The sequence below is a fragment of the Tigriopus californicus genome, chromosome 9 (genome assembly GCF_007210705.1).
Source record: "Tigriopus californicus strain San Diego chromosome 9, Tcal_SD_v2.1, whole genome shotgun sequence".
Classification (NCBI taxonomy): Eukaryota; Metazoa; Arthropoda; class Copepoda; order Harpacticoida; family Harpacticidae; genus Tigriopus; species Tigriopus californicus.
In genome coordinates this window covers 9,572,577-9,579,130 of record NC_081448.1, presented here as the reverse complement: position 1 = coordinate 9,579,130, position 6,554 = coordinate 9,572,577, and the positions used below count along the sequence as shown (strand labels likewise).

Sequence of the window (6,554 nt, the reverse complement as noted above, 5' to 3'; positions counted from 1 at the left end):
AGGCTTTTGCTTCCCAGGATTCCGATGTGAATACCACCGAGCTTTTCGTGATGGAGCCGCGAGCCATCTCAACACTAATGCGGTGGTAACTGGGAAAAATAAACGCACACCGACCTCGAGTTGAGTAAACCATTATTATATTGATGGGACTGCATTATGCAAGAATCTCTAGAGTTATTTCATTTGCAGTCATGATGGTATCCGACCAAATGAGGCCTGGTTCTTTTTTGTACAGTAGTTTTTCTCCTCCTAGACTACGGATTCTGTTGTGCTCTTAGTATTAGTTCGGTTGTATCCTACTAGATAATGACGAGGAGCTTCCAGGATAATCATGCCTGAATCATCCCTAATGATTTCGGAACTTCGCCAAGAGCGACGCACGCAAGTAGCCAAGGCGTGATTGGGTACATCAATGATGAAAGCCTTTATCCAAAGTTTTTTTTCCCTCATTCCACTGAACAACTTTGCAAGACCCACATACTGCGTGACAATACCGAGGAGCCCAACAAAAAAACGAAAGTCGCAGATGTTCTTTATGTTGTTAAACTATGAAGACTCCGCCATGAGTGAGTGTCTCTTCAACAAAGCTTCTAAATTTTCCAATACTTTAGTACTTATCCAACGAGTAGATCCACGTAAGTACACATTCATACGCCTGTAGGACTATATCTTCCGTTGACATGACATACATACAAACATACATGTGGATCCGTGGCCAAAGCTATACACCCATATGGACAACCATTTCCATTCGCCTTCACAAGACCCACCACCAAACGGAAACAAACGCCAGAAAACGTCTTGATCAGACGGCCGCAGCTAAGTGGAGACAAATGGAGCCGACTTCAAAGCCAGGCATGGATCAATGTTGGGATATGCCAGAAGTAGTTGATCCTTATCACCACCCATCAAGAACAAAGATGAGACCTATTCGACAAACGCAACTCGCAGCAGGCTCCGAATCCGAGAGAATCTATTCCATCTATGATAGAAAGTACGAATACACTCATGCACAAGCCGCGAGATGGACGTGAACGTCAAGACTTGGAGCGAAACACTCACCCCTTCACATACCCTGATCTCATCTTCAGTGTACGCTTGAAAGTGTCCCATTTGGCCTTTTCTCAGCTCGTCAGCCTTCCACCTTCCCCACTCTAGTCTCAAGGGCCAGAGCATATCGCTCCAGTCATAGGACAGGCACCACAATCGTAGAGCGAGGGACTAGTTGCGAGCTACTGTCTGGCATGAGCTGTTCCAATCTTGTCCCGTCCTGGCAGTCACGACCTCAGGGATGCCAAAGGAAATCGGGGACACCAGAGACCAATGGTCGGATAGACGGCCCAACAAATTAGTTAGCGATCAATAAGTTTAGTCCAAGGGAATTGCCTGAATACAATCACGAAACCCACACATAAGATTAGAGGCGGGGGAACCTTTGGGAATGGGAATCGTGGTGCCCATTGAATTATGGCAAAGTCAAGTGAAGCTTGCCAGTTAATGGGCATGTCCCCGGAGAGAAATCTCTTTCCTCTCCTCTCTGAGGGGCACGGAACCTCTCCTCAAGTTTCCATGGAACATTGTGGAACAATGGAGCTCGCACATGGAAGCCCCTAAATTGTGCCAGTTAGTCTAGGAGTTCGTCTTGCACGTATGGGCACTTGACGGTGGGGCAAAAAAACACCAGACTCTGTTTCAATTATTGAAATCACGTTAATCCATTTATCCCTCTCTAGGGGGGAAATTAGAGAAAACTTGGCCTCTCGTGACGTGTCTAGGGCGTGTTGATTTAATTTCGGCCCGGTACGCCAGTGCTTAAAATTTCTAGGGTGAAACATTCTGGACCAAGCCATATTATTCTTTTCTCACCCAAGCTTTTTTGACGGGATATTAATATTGTCAAGTTTCAAACTGAAAATCTGCACCGTTCTGAAGCCTAGGCGATGCCAAATATTAGTGGTCCGTCCATGTTAGAGTGGAGAGTGCAAGTGATTCCTATCATAAGTTGCGGTCACTGGAGACGAACCATTCCCAAATCTTTTTTGACCACAATATCCTAATTTGGATCTTAAGAGGGCCAGCATGCAGTGGATCATCTTGATATCTTCTCGTCTTTTGAAGCCCCCAACGGTCTGCCCTAGGTGCACTTTCCCATGGAACCCAAATCCATCCCAAAATGGTGCAGTCGATTATACATTAGTCCAATTGCTGTGATGGATCATACCATCATTTCTTCTCCCATTCTGGGTAAGGAGATAATTTAATGGATCCAGATCGAGAGAAGAAACCAATTGCCATGTCTTTCTTGGCCATTACGTAGTAGAGTTGTCCGAAATAGGAACATTCAATAAAGGAGTCGAGGAAAACCCCAATGGCCATACTTTGTACTGGGCTCGATTGAGGAACAATCCCTCTCAAGCACGAGCCAAAATCACACAGCAAAGCAAAAGAGGAGACATTTTCAGACCCAGAGGGGCAACTTAAACGGCCACCCCCTTTCCTTTATAATGCCCGTTTCTCCCCTCAAACACAATCTCACTAAATGTCCCACCGTCTCCTCTTAACAATCTCTTAGGGCGCCAAATACGAACCTCCGCAGTTCCAGCTTATCAAGAAGATTCCTAACCAAGAAAGCTCTCTCTGGGTGGGTAAACTTCATTTCACGGCTCCTTAAATCCGTTATCCAATGGTCCACGTAGTGAGTCCCTGATCTACGAACGTAGGGACAAGCCTCACGATGGAACTGCCGCCGATTTGACGGGAATGAATGAGTCGCCAGTCAGCCTTGCCCGTTCACAGATGATGTCCTCCAAATGAGACTCACAGATGTTCGGTCTGCTTACGTGACTCCCAGAATCTCGCACTGTCGGATAGAACTGATCAAGTGCTGATGGTCACATTTTTTTAATGAAACATCTCAATGGAGATTAGCACCTCAGAGAAACACTTTCCCCCACGGACGTGACCAAGTACTTTTTTGGGTGGGAAGATTGAGGTGGCTCCGTATGAAAAACGTCTTGTCTTCATCATGACCCTGAGCTTTTGTGCGCTGAAAAGGGTTTATTGGTTTTTATCTATATAGGTATATACATACATGTAGTAGTGCAGCACCTTGTACGCAGAGTAGGTGAGAACTGAGAAAAGAGACAGAAAGGGAAAAATCATTCCTAACACTTTGCGAAGTATTATTCCAATAATCATTGATTTTTGCTCTGCCTTTCTCTCACACCGAGAAAGTTAGGCGTGCTGCAAGACGCTCAGAGAGAAATCACGTTTGCTTCAAATAGATTCTCCATCTTTTTTTCCTGGCGCGCTATTTGGAACACGTTTTCACATTTGGAAGAGAATCATGCCTTTCTTGTTCCATTATGTACGTGCCAGAAAGAATCTGTCTCAGTTGAAGGCCAAAAGCCGCCTTTTATTCACCAAACAACAGACTCCTTTGTATCTGGTTCAAAGCTTGCCCTGTTTCATGGAGACGTTTACACCAAGTCAGAGCAACGTCTTGTTAGCTTCTTGGACTTTGGAAGTGTCTGCGGCAAACAGCCTTTAATTGTTGACTTTTTTCCCTGGCCTGAAGCCATTGTCAATTCACAAGGGCGTCCACTCTGTCCAATTCAACTTGATCTATCAGGGCAAGACCTGCCACTCGAAAGAATCATCTGCTGTTCCTTCTAGTATAGGTCGGCCCAAAGCTTCCCTCCAAACAAAAGTGCCTTTTGAGGCCAGACCACGGGAGCAAGAGGTACGTACAGTGGTGGCAACGATGAATCCAAGTGCGCCAGGAGTCCTCAACTGTGGGGCCATCAACATGGAACATGCTTTCTAGGAAACACAGATCCTGCTGCTCTGCCAAACTAAAAAGCAAGGACACCAGCGAGTGCAGAATTAACTGCCATTGCCACTTGCCAACGGCTACTCTTACGTGCAGTAGTATTCGTACGTAAAGCAACAACAACAGCAACAACGACAACAACAACAACAAGAACCACAGGCAGGATATCCAATACACTTGGGTAACAACATGCTCTTTCGCCCTTTCGCTCTCTCGCTCTACTCACGGGTGTCAACTGCCAATGGTTAGAGATCGCTATGGAGGCTAAAGACAAACCATAGTACAGTATGTGCAGCGTTGCTTTTCCATTCATATGATTACACGCAGCCCAAACTCTTTGACTTTTTGCTTGGCCAAGTTTTTGTTCTCAGCCAAGCCAACAGCTCTCTATTGCCGTTGAACAATGGACAAGTCTGGGCCACTTGGTCCTTAAACCAAGACCAAACTGGCGTTTCTAAGTCTCAAGTATTCTAGAATTAGGATTCCTCTCACAATGCACGACTCATCTTCTATTGCAACCAAATAGTGTACGAGCAAGCAATGATTATTATCTTCTTCGCCATCACCGCCACCATCATCGTTATCATCGTGGTCCTCCTGCTGTTCTAGTGGTAGTGGTGATCTAGGGCTTCCTTCGCCCAAGGAACGAGAAGTGGTTTGGGCTATCAGACGGCATTCCTTTCGACGAGGAGGCTCTGACTTGGCTTTTGCGAAAGTATAAAGTTTTCTGATCTCCAAGATTCCTAATTGGACCCAGGCCAAAACAGAAAAAGAAATAAAGAAAGAGAGAAAGGAGGAAATAACTTTCAGCTTGGAGCAAACATTCGACAAGATCCTCCATCTCTGAGTTACTGATACAAGGAGGATATCTCAATTTTGGCGAGGACATCTCATTTCGTAAGCAACAACCATTACTAGAGCCCTCGGCAATTGCTATTGAATGTGTTGCCGTTCATTGGCAATAAGACTCTACAATTAGGGATGAGCCAATTACATACTTCGAATGGAAACAATTGTTTATAAGTCCAAGGTTTTTGAGAATAAAACAAAGTGCCCTCGAGGTACGCCAGGGGATAGAGGTAATGGAAAGCTCGTTACAATAGAGTGGTGCCCTTCCAGTGCTCCACGTTCATTATGGAGTATGCCTATCGTAAACATATAAAAACAACAAATCAGAAGAACCATCGACTATCTCTGAATGGGAAGCACTCAAGAACGTGTCCAAGAAAGATAGACCGAGTAGAGAGAGAGGGAGAGGGAAATTGGGGAGTTCAAGCCAGGCAGAACAACTGCTCCTTCTACTTTGCAACTCCAATCGAAGACTTTTTTGGTGCGACCTTCTGCCTGTCAAGAGCTGTTGCTTGTGCCTTAGGCAATTTTCCAAGCAACATAAGCTTTTGGGACCGACAACCAAGACGGCACTACCAACCAACCAACCAACCAACCAACCAACCAACCAACCAACCAACCAAGTCAGACCAACTCAAAGTTCTCCTTTAGGAACACAACATTCGCAACAGCAACAGTAGCAGTTGTTGAGTTGCTACTGTTGCAAGCATGTGGAGCGACGGCAGCACTTAACTGTCCCAACCAGCATATAACTTATCCCAATGCTTAAAAGTGTTCCATAAGCTGCTCACTTCGGACTCAACTTACTGATGGGAAAATAAGAGCCTTGCAAAATCTGGGATGATGAAAGTGCATACTTTCCAAGTACTGCAAGCAAGCAGGCAAACAGGCAGTCAGGCGTTGAGCTTGAGACAAAGTGGGTCGGGAAGATCTTTGGGGGGGGTATTTCGCATAATTCCACCCACATACCAAGAGTGTTTGGTTCGTAATCCAATAATATACTGGCTATGAGTCTAACATGATGTTACAAAGAAAACCATTTCGATAAATGCTCGTTCCAAAATAAGATCTTCTACTACTTATACGCTGGTATAACATAATGCTACCATTCCTTGTGAGATTACGCTCATGTATGAAAATGAACATTGCCCCCTGAGGAAATCCGATCCGGAACTTTGAATTCCAAATGGGATACCAAAAAAGTTCCCAAACTTGACAAACAAACATCGAATTTTCAAATTCAAACCGAAACTCTCGCTTACTCTAACTCGAGGCACAAACCATTTCTCGAGATTGAGTAACAGTGAATGAGGAATCATGGTTGCATGGTCGTTTGCCTAAATGGCTGACACAAAAGATCCTATGGCACGTAGAGAAGCAAGGAGAAAGGGAACAAAGAAATGACGGTTTCCACCGACAAAAATACGAGAGATTCGTTTTCCGAGCTAGCTTAGAATCCATCAGTCGAAAGTCGAGAGTGCTCTTCTACTTTTCGGGAGGGAACCATGTCGTGGGGGAAGGAATTGAAGTTCAGGAAATATTCGTTTAATGAATTCAAAGTTCTTCCACTCTGCGGTTAAAGTATTGACGTTGTTCGTGGGACTCTCGCTTTTGGTAAAGCAATGGTGGATGGATTTGCTGCCTTTTTGTGGTAGCTCATTTTCGTTGGGAGCGTTCCAACTCAGAGAGCAAGGCCATGTTCCACAACAGAGACGACATACGACACATTACAGAGCCTGTTCTATGGACCTGAACGAGATAAGAGCCATGCACAACCATTTCGGCAACAGGATTGACAACGAAATATGGATGGATCAACGTTCTTTTTCTGTTTTTGTTTTCTTCCCAGAATGTTCGGTCATTGACGCAATGG

The 6,554-nt window shown here is 44.9% G+C and overlaps 1 protein-coding gene across 1 annotated transcript in view; it reads right to left on the bottom strand.

The window, feature by feature from the left end:
• Nucleotides 1–6,554, bottom strand: part of LOC131886285 (neuronal calcium sensor 2-like) — a 28,005-nt gene that overhangs the window by 961 nt on the left and 20,490 nt on the right. The gene's annotated exons all lie outside the window — the stretch shown is intronic.